This window comes from Rutidosis leptorrhynchoides, chromosome 4 (genome assembly GCF_046630445.1).
Source record: "Rutidosis leptorrhynchoides isolate AG116_Rl617_1_P2 chromosome 4, CSIRO_AGI_Rlap_v1, whole genome shotgun sequence".
Taxonomy (NCBI): domain Eukaryota; kingdom Viridiplantae; phylum Streptophyta; class Magnoliopsida; order Asterales; family Asteraceae; genus Rutidosis; species Rutidosis leptorrhynchoides.
Genome location: NC_092336.1, coordinates 227,002,007 through 227,015,705, shown reverse-complemented (window position 1 = coordinate 227,015,705; position 13,699 = coordinate 227,002,007). Strand labels below are relative to the sequence as shown.

Here is a 13,699-nt window from a genome sequence, read left to right as displayed (position 1 = left end):
ATAAGAGCTATAAATAACTTAAATGTTACTCCTTGAGTGATATCGTTTTCCAAAAATAGTAATTTCCACTGGATTATTATTATTTCTAGATAGAAATATAAATTAAAAATAGGATACGACTGACTTTTTTCATTTATATCACTTTCTAAAAAAATTTCATTATAAATATGGTTTAAATTTGTCACAAATTTCATAAACTGCACTCATGGCTTCAAACCTCGTTCTACTTTCTCTCCTCATTCTTAAATTAATCATATGCACAGGTATCTCTAGCTCTATATATCTCTTTTCATAGAAATAAAACACTTCACACACAATGTATGTATATCCTTATCATATCCTATATACAATATGCGAAAAAGGTGCACAGATAAATTCATCATTTAACTAATAAAACTATCAAAAATATGTATTAACGAATTGTACAATACAACTAACTAATCTTTAGTTTTGATGACTTTATCGATTTTGATCGGGGTCGTATCTAGGCATATGAGGGTGGGGTCTTTGGATCCCACTACTTTCGAAATTACTTTACAATGCTAAATTTAGTTATATGACTATATATTCTTAGAATTTATGATTTTTTTGAAGGTAAGCAATCAGTAAAGTACCCTTCAAATATGTTTAAATTTGGACTTCATAGAGTTTTTATTTTAGATTCGCAACTGATTTTAATGGTGAAGTTTTCAATCTCGATGACAAAGTGACGAATGATAATTTTACATTTAAATTTGGTTTTGACGTGCCAAGTATGAGATTTTTGCTACTTTATTATTGCACAGTATGTCTAAAAAAATAATGAAAATTTTATGTCACACATCTTCATAAGCCGTGTAGAAAAAGTTTTTGCTGTATCTGTATAATTGTTAGCAAGTAGACATCCATATACACATATATGTCTGATAAGCACCGGCTGAAGGGGGGAAAATCTAAAATGTTAGGTATGAACGTTAAATATTCAATTTTAGGAGGCCAAATCATTTTATCTGGAAGGAGAAGGAGCCCTCGACCGGCAACAGATAGAGGAGGATTTATTCAATCACATAGTTTGAGCTCCTAGAATATGGCGCCCTTGGGGCTTTCTATTTGATTGTATCGAAAGGCCCAATGAATTGGGATTTCCCTATTGGTCGCGATCACCCAGTGGACTAAACCACCCACGTGTTCATCTCCCGCAGTTGCATAACCTACCCTTAACTGCTGCCAAAGTGGAAACCCGGCCCAATCTGAGGGCATGGGTGGTAAAACCTCCTGCCCCCTGGCCCCCGCAACGCGATGCGGAAGACACCCTTCGGTGGAATTCAAGGGTTAAGGGGCAACCATGTGTGGAATGTTCCACCCCAAGGTAGTCGAGCTCCTGACCTCTCGCTAAAAGAAGCAGGTCGGCCACTAGCTACTACATAAGCTAACAACACAGGTTCCAAATCATTTTATCTAAGTAAATTATTTGTCTCTTTTATATAAAACCATCATATATATACATCAAGAATTCGAATTTCAGTGGGACGTGTAACATCCTTAAAATGGTTAGCAGTTTATAAATATTTGTATTGACCAAATATTAATAATTTTTAGCTTGATATGGTGAAAAACAGATGCAGGCTCAGTTGGTGTTTGTTACGGGAACATAAGTTACGGTTTACCATCGGAACAAGACGTTATAAACCTTTACAAGAAAAACGGCATTACTCGAATGAGAATCTACGAGCCAAATCCAGATATTCTTCGAGCCCTAAAGGGAACCAATATCGAGCTCATTCTCGACGTTCCAAATAGTGATCTTGAATCCCTAACCGATCAAAATGTTGCATCCACTTGGGTCAAAAACAACATTTTAACGTACCCTAGTCTAGTGTCAAATTTCGTTACATTTCGGTTGGAAATGAAGTCGATCCAAATAATGAAAGTCGTCGTTTTGTAAATTTCGTACTTCCAACAATGAAAAATGTTCAAAAAGCCATTAGAGACGCCGGCTTACAAATCAAGGTCTCCACTGCAACCTACACGGGTCTTTTAAAAACTTCATATCCGCCAAGTAATGGAGCATTTGATGACAAAGTTGTAGGGTTTATCGGGCCGATAATAAATTTTTTAGTAGATAACAAATCACCAATGTTAGCTAATATCTACCCTTATTTCGCTTATATTGGTACCCCTACTATGGATCGGGCATACGCGTTGTTTACTGCACAACGAACTATTGTGAACGATAATGGTCGTAAATATAGTAACCTTTTTGAGGCAATCTATGATGCTCATTACGCGGCTCAAGCACGACTTGGTGGGGCCAATGTGCCTATTGTTGTGTCGGAGAGTGGATGGCCGTCCACGGGACATGATGCAGCCACAGTGAATAACACAGGAATTTATTATAGAAACTTGATTGGACGTGTTAAAATGTCGAATGGGACACCGACGAGGCCTGGAATATCAATAGAAACATACTTGTTTGCTATGTTTGATGAAAACAGGAAAGATGGGGATGAGACAGAGAAGCATTTTGGGCTTTTCTACCCAAATCAACAATCTAAATATCAGTTGAACTTCAATTAGAAAAATATCAATTATCTATGTTGCTCATGAAACTAAATAAAATACTGTAATACTCCTTTCATTCTAAAATAATTATCCCGTTTGATTTTTCAAAGTCTTTCTTTTTAAATTTCGACTTTTATATTTTTATTTGTGCTTTACAATATTTTATGAGAATCATATTAATGGATTCGTTTTTTTTAACAGCAGTACGAGATCATCTAGGGGGGACTTAACCACCCACGCGTTCATCTCCCGTAGTTGCATAACCCGCCTCCAACTGCTGCCCACGAGAAAACACAGCCCAATCCGAGGGAGAGGCAACAACAAATGTCAATTTATTGGCGACTTGACTGTCCCTTAGAGCCTAATTTGAACTTCAGACAGGTTTAAAACCCATGTAAATTTGATTCTGCCATTTTCATGGCGTCTCACACTTTATTTTTTATTTTTTATTATATTTTTAAATTACTTATTTGGCGGAGGTCCATTCGAAAGCAATCTCTCTATCCATAGAATATTGAGAGGGAGGACTTTCTCTGCGTGGAGTGTTTCACTCTGGGTGGAGAAATGACTTCTCTTTATTCTAGGATATGGATAAATTGTCTACATATTACCTCCCCATATCTTACTTATGTGGAATTGCGTTTTGTTGTTGTTGGTGGCAGTGGTTTTAAGATGTGTTTCATTAATATAATTTTTTATCAAATATAATAAAACACAAATAAAAAAAATTAGTCAAAATTGTATGAAAAAGAGCTAAAAGTCAAAGTGGGATGTTAATAAATATAACCCTTCTAATGGTGTTTGTAAGTAACTAGAGAGGAAGAGAAGGGGGGAGGGTGAATAGTTACTTAGTGCAATTTTAAATCTTTTTTCGATTTAGAACTTGAGATTACTATAGTGTGATTTGAATAGTTTGTTCACAAGTATAATAAATAAGAAGATAAGGGATAAGAGAACAAACACGGAGATTTATAGTAGTTCGGGAAGATGTTAACTAATCTTCCTTAATCCACTCCTCAATTCTAACGAATTGAGAGTTAGTTTCACTATGATGCTCCAAACTCGGTAGAGTATCCGGATACAACACTAGCTCCTTGATAAGCCGTAACTTAAGAACCCTTACGTCCCGTTGAAGAATTCACAATCACCAAATACTCTTACCACAAGATCCTAATGTTACCACTAAGTGAAACCTCACTTATCTTCTAGATCCCTTTAAGAAGATAATTTACAAGTAAACTCACAACTAAGTTTACAATCACTCTTGCTTGAATCACTCTAAATTGATTATAATAAAATTTTAATGATATCAGTAAATGTATGGAAATGTAAGTGCAAGAGGTGAGTCTTCAAGTGCTCCAAGGTTTGGCTTTTATAGGCAAGAGAAATTCAAACCCGGATCTCTGCGGCTCACCCCACGGTCGACCGTGGGTCGACCGTGCAACTCTGATCTCTGAATTATTAGCCGTTTGAGATCTTTAACTTTGTCTTTTTCCCTTATTAGATGGTTGCAATTAGATGCCAAAAAACATCTGAAAAGACCTGCATTACCCCTTTTGTCTTGGAAGCATTCTTTGAAGTTGACCTTGACTTGAAAGAGAAAAGTCACTTTGTACTAGAGGTGTGTCATTGATTTTCTTTTATGGCAAATGCAGAATTCTGATCCCATGACAACCATAAGCTTCCAAACTTCAAGTCACAAGTCTTCAACCCTTTTGTCAACATTAGTTTTGCAAGTATATGCTCTCATTGGCTACTTGTAAGCTTCCAAATTAGACTAACTTGTTTGTATATGAAGACTTTTGGAAGTTTACACTAAACTCTTATTAAACACAAGATTAGTGCTAATGGTTAATCAAGTGGAGAGCATCTCTTTAATTGGGACTTAATGACCATTTTTAAGTTTTATTACTTTTAATTTAGATTTTATAAAAATACACTTTAAAAAAGAATTTTTAGCCATACTTGAATGTTTAACATTAATCATAAGCTAAAAGTGTCATTATGTGTCATTAACCAAGATTAGTGTTTTAGTGACCAAAACTCATTTGCATAAAGGGGGAAACTATTCTAAGTATGTTTAAACAAGTTTTGTAAATTATAGATGCCCCGAAGTAGTCAAACATTTTTCGATCAAAAGTCCGGTCAGTGGAATTTGCGATCGACCCACGACTGACCGTGGAGTCGACCGTGTACCTTGTTTCGAAGAACAAAGGTACATGACATCCACGGTCTGACCTACGGTCGACCGTGGATGCAACCGTGCTTCCTTCAGTGTTTTTTCAAATGAATCTTTTGACTTAACGGTTTTGTGTATTGGTCATTTGCTGGAGATAGTGTAGGCTTATGAACTTGTGTTGTTCAATACGTTGTTGTAAGCACATGATATCGGCTAAAAAGTCACATTTTCACCCCGGTATTAAGGCCCAAAAATAATATAGTTCCGAGCTTTATCGCAAAATACCCGCTTCATCAGTTGAAATTGAAGAACAAGTGATTACGAAGATGGTGCAAAAAGAATCAAGAAAATCGGAGCTAAAACGAAGGTTCTAGAGCGAAAACGGTGAAAGACAAGAAATCAAGTTACGATCCAGCGAATCAGCAAGCCAAACGGGCTGCCAAACGGCCTGCCAGTATGACAAACGAGCTGACTGATCAAATGGGGGCCTGAAAACAGCTTGCTAAACGGCCTGCCAGCCGTTTGCAGGCAAAACTCAAGCTTATTTAAATGGTCTTTGTTATCCATTTCAACACACACTTCAATTCACTTCTTTCTCTCTCTTTATACCATATTAGTCATACTTTTAAGGTCTTCAACTCCTTGCGGAAAACCTAGTACCCGGAGAAGAACGTCGAAGATTGTATTAGGAGCGGTTTGGAGTTTGAAGTTGTCACTTTTGTATTCAGAACTTGTTTAATCTACTGGTACTTCTATCCTTTGTCTTTATATAATGTCTTCCATTATTATGCCTTGTGATATTGTTGCCATAATTAGCGAGTAGTTATCTTTAGTGTATGTTATGATGTAGTCAATTATAATGCCAAAATAATATTATGACTTGTGTATGTTGTAGAGATGCTTTCCGATTATGCTTTGAACTCAATCGATTTTCCAACTAATAGAACGTAGTTATTGGCTCTGTTATTGGGAAGTCGCGAACTCCGATTCAGAGCACACTATCTGTGTCACCCCTTGGTAAGAGAAGTCTATCGGATACAATGTAAGTTTAATTGAGGCACACCGGTTGTAGTAAGTCCACCGAGCCTTGGATTCCGACTGAGGACTCTTTCGTAGTGAAACATCTAACTAGACCCCTAGTACATTGTCGGTCCTAGACCATGCTAGTGTAGTCACCAAGCATATAAACTTCTTACGTGCACGCTGAAGCACAACGGTTGTTGTAAGCTGTACCTATGCTAAGTAAGGCCATGGAACCTAGTCAGTGCTGATTAGTACACTTCACCATAAAGCAGTCTCAAGCATTGCACCCCACTTAAGGGATTCTTGGTTAATTAAGGAACTATTTGTTTAAACACATAAAGGATTGGACCGTTAGGATAACCGAACGTGTTCATGGAAGTCAACCTTGACTTGGCCATGGTGTTCGTTATGGTTGAACTCTTTTTAAGGGCCTAACTATCTTTTAAACCCAATCATTAACGAAAGCATCGAAGCACATCACCTCTCTCGGATATGGAAAATCCTGTATCCTATTATGCTTAAGAAAGTTTAGACCATTGTGGAATGTTAATACGTCACCCAATCGAGTCGCTCAATTGGATGAGCCGTCTGAATGTGTATGCCTGTAGTCAGACTGCACGGGCGTCGGGGGTAAGGAACCTTGCTGTCTATTCAGAATCTTCAAGCCTATCGCATTACCCAGTGACATGTCTTATGACAGGGGCGTTTAGGACTAGTGTAATGAATATAAGGTCACTGCCTATTCATGAGCCAGCATTCCATAATCCTAGCAAAGTAACTGACGAAATCATAGCATGCACTTGTTTGAATCTTATTTGAATTACAAATTTTATCGTATTTACTTTACTTTATCTTATAAACTAGAAAACCCAAAATTAGCTAACAAACCACTACTCCGGCACCTTAGAATTATCTTAAGCTTTAAATATAGGTTCTATTCTACTGATATCTTAAAAATACGACCCTAGGTCATACTTCCCTTACTCATAATAAGGAGTAGTACGATTTAGGCCCCGCTAAATATAAATTTAAAACCATTACCACCCTGATGATGGTTGATTCTGACGCCTTGCGACCTAACGACACCGCATAAATAAAATTGTCCATTTCGGCCATATCATTGTGTTAACAAGTTTTTGGCGCCGCTGCCGGGGAACTGGTATCAGACAATACTGCTTTTATCAAACTCATTTACAAGCATTTAGTGGTGTCTAAGAAAGACAATTATACACGGACTTGGTTGTTGGATTTTCTGAACAGTCTCCAATTATATTAGAACCAAAAGGATCTCACCTCTCTGTAGTCGGTCTGGCCACTTGGTTTGTTAAATAGTTCATGCAAAGCTCTATTATCGAAATACCAGGGAATCAGTAGCAAGAAACAAAAACATATCTAAACTTAGGATAATTAGATTACCTTATAATTAGATTAGGTTACCTTAGACTACTTTAGATTATGACTACCTTAGATTACCTTAGACTACCTTAGATTACTTTAGAATAGCCTTAGATTGCTTTAGACTAAAATAGGAACTTAGCTTATCTGCTTAAAATTTAAAAACAAAAAGGCATACCCAGTGTATGACCCAAACCCGATCTAGACCAGGGCCATTGTTATTCTTACCTGATCCAGACGCAATAATCTCTAAAGCACGCAAGAAAGCACGAATCAGAAATCGAATGGCGTTACGTGTTACTTTAGAAGAAAACATAAACCCTCGATTGAAGGTCGAGGAGGACCGATCAGATTCCCAGAGATTCAAGGACACTCGTTCGAGTTAAAACATCACATTATACAGCTCATCCAAAATGGCTGTCAATTCCATGGACTACCGAATGACGATCCTAATTCTCACCTTGATAAATTCATATCTCTTTCAAACTCCTACAAATAGCTAGGGATAGGACAAGATATAGTCCGGTTATACTTGTTCCCCTATGCTCTCACTCATCATGCACAAACATGGTTTGAAGGATTGGAAAAAGATTCCATCACGTCATGGATGGAGATGGCTACTAAATTCCTAACCAAATATTTCCCTCCTTCTTAACAAACCAAACTCAAGAATGACATCATTAACTTCAAACAAAGTTATGATGAATCTCTTTACACTGCATGGGAGCGATTCAAAACCCTGCTGAAGAAAATGCCCTAATTGTAAAACCCGTCTTTTTCCGTTTACTTTCCGTTTATCTATTTTAAGACCATTATTAAATTATAACATCTCCCGTTTAAATGCGTTTTAAAAATAATTCGTTTAGTTAATTCACGCACCCGCTTTTAAACTCGAGGGACTAAAGTTGCCAAAGGGTCAAACTAGTGACTAGGTCAACTAGTTAAACCCTCTCCTCCACCCTTCATTTCATCTTCCACCTTTTCACTACTTCCACTTTTTCTCTCAACTCACACATCAAAGATTCATCATCCATTTCCAATCTAGCAAGCAAACATCACATAAATTACATATTTGTGATCTATAGTCAAGAGCTTTAATTTGCTACCAATTTCATAACTTGGGGTAAGCTTTTCTAAAACACTAGATTTCTTGTTCTTGATCATTAAACTTAAAAGTGTGTTAATTAGTGTCTATGGCTCAAGTCTAACATGAATATGTGATTTATATGCTTGTTCTTGTCATTTTGGTGTAACTAGCTTAAACTTGAAAAATTACTTGTTTAATCTTGAGATTTGATTGATTAAATGTAGTTAGATGTTAAAGTGCATGCATTAAATGTGCTACTAGCATCACTAGCTTCAATTTGGTATGTAGGTTGACTTAGAAAGACTCCAATAACATGATTGATGAGTTTATGATTTTTGGTTAGGGTTTGGTAGCCTTAAATGTAAATTTTGATGCATTAAATGCTTTGCAATGTTGTTTGTAAGTGTTTAGTAGTATTGTATGCATAATTACCTATGAAACGGCGTATTATATGTGTGTTAAGTTTCCGAATCATCAATTGCATTTATGAGCTTGAAACATTAAATGGTGAGCATTAAATGATCATTCGACGATAATTCGGTTATCGTAAATGTTGTATTTGGTTGATCAAATGTGTTTAGTTGTATTCTCGTTAAATTACCTTTCCAATGATATAAGATACGTGTTTTGAATGTTTACGGTTCATTAGTTATGTTTGTTTGAAGTTGGATTCGTGCATTAAGTGTTCAAAACTCCCCAAATTGCTGATCTAACACCCTGAGCGCCGCTCAAGGCCCCTGGAGAGCCGCTCAAAGCCCTCACATGCCTATCGGAGCGCCGCTCAAAGTCCCCACATGCCTATTGGAGCGCCGCTCAAAGGCTTGGAGCGCCGCTCCGATCTCGGCTGACCAAAATCACTTTGTGTTTTCACAATTCCATTCCCGCTTACTCGCAACTCCGATTAACATGAAACTTGGCCAACATGCTTATATATGACTACGTTTTTATATGAAATAGTCGGATACCTGACCCGACACCGTTGACTTTGACCAAGTTTGACTTTTAGTCAAACTTAACCAAATGCTTATGCAATCGTTCTAACATTCTCTTATACTTATATCTTGCATGAAACTTGACAATTTGACTCACATGCTATATTAATCGAGTCGTAACGAGCCATAGGACTAATTGAACAACTTTGACCGACTTCATACTTTACCGATATTGATACAACCTATTGTTTAGGTCAAGACTAGCATTCGATCTTGCACACGTTTAATTTGTGAGGTACCTATATACAAGTGCACTCAAGGTGAGATCATAGTCCCACTTTTTCAACAAATGTTTTAAATCATGGGATGAGAAACATATACGTATGATACTTTTATGCTTTGAATACAAGTACGAAAATAAACATTCCACGTGCGAGTTAGAACAAAAACCCTCAATTCAATTATCATTAGTTACACTTGTAGGGTGTAAGCGAGAACTTATGTTGTGTGGATCCATACGGGTTTGACGAGCCCTCATTCGGACGGTTCTCTACCGTTGGCGGATGAAATATATTTTTGGGTATAGTGCAGTTCTAACACTATGATAACGGGGTTCGTATACAGTTAAGTCTTGATAATTGGGTGCTCCACAAATAAACAACATCTTTGGAATGCAAACGATTTGGATAATTAACTTATACTAAATCTTGTGGTTCAAAAACAACGTTTATAAATACACCTATGATTTCACCAACGTTTTTCGTTAACAGTTTTCTATATGTTTTATTAGGTCCTTGAACGCTAAGTGATACATGCTTCCGCTCTCTATTTTGATACTTGCTTGGATGTCGAGTATACATGCATACATGGAGCGTCTTTTGACTTTACTTAAACTGTGCCGCATAGGTTTCATTTGTACTTAAAACGTTGTAACATAACTAGTTGTCGAACTACATTTGTAATCCTTTAAACATCTTTACATTTGAAATGAATGCGACATATTTTGGTCAAACTTTATTTTAAAAACTTATTATCACGTAACGGGACCTAAGTAGACGGCAACGTCAATGACGATTTTGTCGGGTCGCTACACTAATCACCAGTTAGAACGATCAGCCCAAATCTGTACTTTCTACAATGGTCTTACGGTAAATCATAGGACGACGATCGATGCCACAACTCAAGGAAATCTGATGAACCAAACCGCAGACGAAGCATGGGAGTTGCTCGAGAACATGACAATGCATCATCATGACTGAAACAGTGGTGAAACAACTTCATCATCTGCACCACTCTCCACACTTAATAATCAAATAGAGGGCATCAAATCTCTCACAGACAAGATGGAATCTCTTGCCAAACAACTCGGAGAATTGAAGAGGCAGCCGCAACAAGTTAACCAGGTCCAGGCTTGTGTTAATTGTACCAACCCACAACCCACTGAAAAATATCAAGTTGAGTACGAGAACCCTGATGATTTAGTCTTTTACGTTCAATACCCAGCTCGTCAATTAAATCCCGGATTCAATCAACAACCTAGGGTTAACCAATTCAAAAGAAAGAACCAGCCTTTTCGCTATCGTTACCCATCTTATCCACCCCAACAATCTCAATTGACCTATGATCAACCACTTCCACTCACTGGTCCACCAGCTGAGGAAAATTCCCCAACCACCCAAATTACAAAAGTAACCAATCGTACTCTCGGAGCTGATGATCAGTTAACACAGTTCATCCAAGGACAACAACAGCTGAATCAGAGAACTGCATCTTGACAAGACTAGACAAAAATACTAATGAGAAATCAATTGGCTCTGCTCAAAAGTCTAGAAACGCAGCTCGGACATTTATCACAACGCCTTAAAACCCGACCACAAGGAAGGTTACCTAGTAATACTATCCAAAATTACCACATAGAGGAGGCTAAGCAAATGGATTCCGTAATCCCAGAGGAAGAACCACAGAGAAGGTCAGCCAGGCTCAAGAACAAATCGACATATACTCAGAAGCTGTCCACTGCAACTCCAGTTCGTATACCTTACCCTGGAAGGCTACAGGAAGAACCACCAAGCTTGATTCCTTCAAACTTGATGGAAGATTCCTGGACACCATGTCCAAAGTTCCCAAGATTCCTGGACACCATGTCCAAAGTTCCCAACCAGAAGAGATACATTCGAAAGTTTCTCTCTACAAAGGAAAGGATACCAGATTCTAACAAAATTCCACTGAGTGAAGAATGCTCGGCATTACTCAAAAACTCTACCGTAGAAGCTAGGAGATACGGGCCAATTCATTTTCCCATGTTCAATCTACCAATCTGGAACCATTCATGCGCTAGCAGATTTAGGAGCAAGTATCAACCTAATCCCCTACTATCTCTATAAGAGATTGGAGTTAGGAGACTTGTCACCAACTTAAATGACAATCCAACTTGCTGATCACACAATTCGATATTCTAAGGGCATAGTTGAGAACGTCTTGGTGAAAGTCAACAAATTCTTGTACCCTACGGATTTCGTAGTGATGGACATTCAGGAAGACCTACACACACCAATAGTGTTAGGAAGACCTTTCATGAATATGGCTAGGACTGTCATTAATGTGTACAATCAAACCTTGATCTTACGATCACATAGGGAGAGCGTTACCTTCAAAATTGACCGACCTACCGATATTTTTGGACAGGCAGAGATGTTCGCTATTTCCACCAGACGGATCACTTCCGATGATGAGTCCCCACCACCTGCCGATGATATCGAGATGGGTGTCGAATCACAGTCTGCTGACTACCCAGAAATGGAAGAAGAGGATTCCAATGAAGAAGTGGAGGAAGAGGAAGAACCTGAGGAGGAAGAGGAAATGGAAGACGTAAAAGAAATTGCGATAATACCATCTCCAAGCCTTGAACGTCCCAAAGAATTAATGAGGCTTGAGATAGAAGATCACAGTTTAATCATTCGTTTCAAAAAGAAGACTGAAAGGGTTGAGGTTAAGGATATAGAAATTGACCCTGTAAGTGTCAAAGTAAAGAACCAGAATACTGAAGAATCCCGTTCATCAAATGAATCTTCAGACGACTATTATACCGACGATGATGAGGAAGAGCAATATGAAGACATTCTGGATAACTCATATTCTCCATCCGAACCAGATCAGGAGGAGCCGGACTCTTCATCAGATAGAATTCCGGTCATATCCACTCACGCCGACATGATAACCTTCATCAGTGACACCGATGAATTTGAAGATATTCTCAAAGCCATCCATAAATCAACAATTTATTTCACGCTACGCTTAATAGAACGAATCATGGCTATCAAATACGAATACAACCTCTATCTACAGAGAGAAGATAATAATTTTTGAAATCCTAGAAGAGCGCATTCTTGACTTTATCAATACCCTTCACGATCATATCTACCGCGAAGAAAGGCAATGAGAGCACAATTCACTATTCTGGAGACAAAATTCTATCAAGATTAGAAGATCATTTACTCTAAGGTTTACAACGCCTTAGCCGGATCTGCATTTCCCTTCTCAGCAAATCAACGAGCACTACTGACTCTCATCCAGAAGCATATGGATCTTTCCGCCGGACGCCCGACTTATCACTCTAATTTAAAATGATCGAGGATATTCACAGTATTTTCGCTCTCTTGGAAAGAGATAATTTCGAAAGCACAGCAGAGAGGCTAGCGATTTACCTAACAATTGATCACCACGCTGATCTGATTATCAAGGAGCTATAAGACACAGTCACAGAAGAAGTAAGACGCAACAATCCATTCTCACATCTTGAACCAGACCGAGTCAACATTTCCAAGAATCCACGGATCCTAGTTTCACATTCAAAGCTGGATATCGGGAGATATACTCAAAGACGGTGACATTAATGCTTGGGTCATGGCTGCTCTTCACTTCTTTCCAGCTTCGCCTCTTGACTAATATGTGCAAGGCTACAGACTCCTACTGTGGAGACCACCGATCAGAAGATTTTGAGATACTGAAGATACAATTTTTGACACTATTTGAAGATCTCCGGAATGAAATCGTCTCAGAGAAGTAATCACCACCAGCACCACCTCAATGATTGACATTCATGGATCAATCAGCAGAGCAGCGAATCATATTCTTATCGGGCTTCAAGATTTGTCACGAGTCGAAACCGCGCATTATCTCTCTTTCAGAAGATCTTTAAGAGAAGTACCGAATCTGCTACCACTTTTGGTCCAACACTTTCTCAGGATTTACCCACCAAGACTCACATTCCCCCGAGAAGATCAAGATCACAACTACCAGAGAGGAATGTCTGTTTTTTAGGCATCATTACGGTCGAGCCAATGACCTTAAACAAAAGCGCTTCTCGGGAGGCAACCCGTGCAATAAAGTAGAGTAGAAGAATAAAGGATGACAAATGAGCCGATAAATAAAGGACGTAACTTCCAAGATTGCAAACTAGCCAGTTTCTTCACAAGCAACTACATCTGCTGGGTGTACTCCTTTCTTCCCGTTACTAGCTCAAATTTTAAATTATGCCACATC

At 38.2% G+C, this 13,699-nt stretch overlaps 1 pseudogene; it reads left to right on the top strand.

Moving 5' to 3' along the window:
* The first annotated feature begins 205 nt into the window (after positions 1–205).
* On the top strand, positions 206–2,556 carry LOC139841447 (glucan endo-1,3-beta-glucosidase-like; annotated as a pseudogene).
* The last annotated feature ends 11,143 nt before the right edge of the window (positions 2,557–13,699 follow it).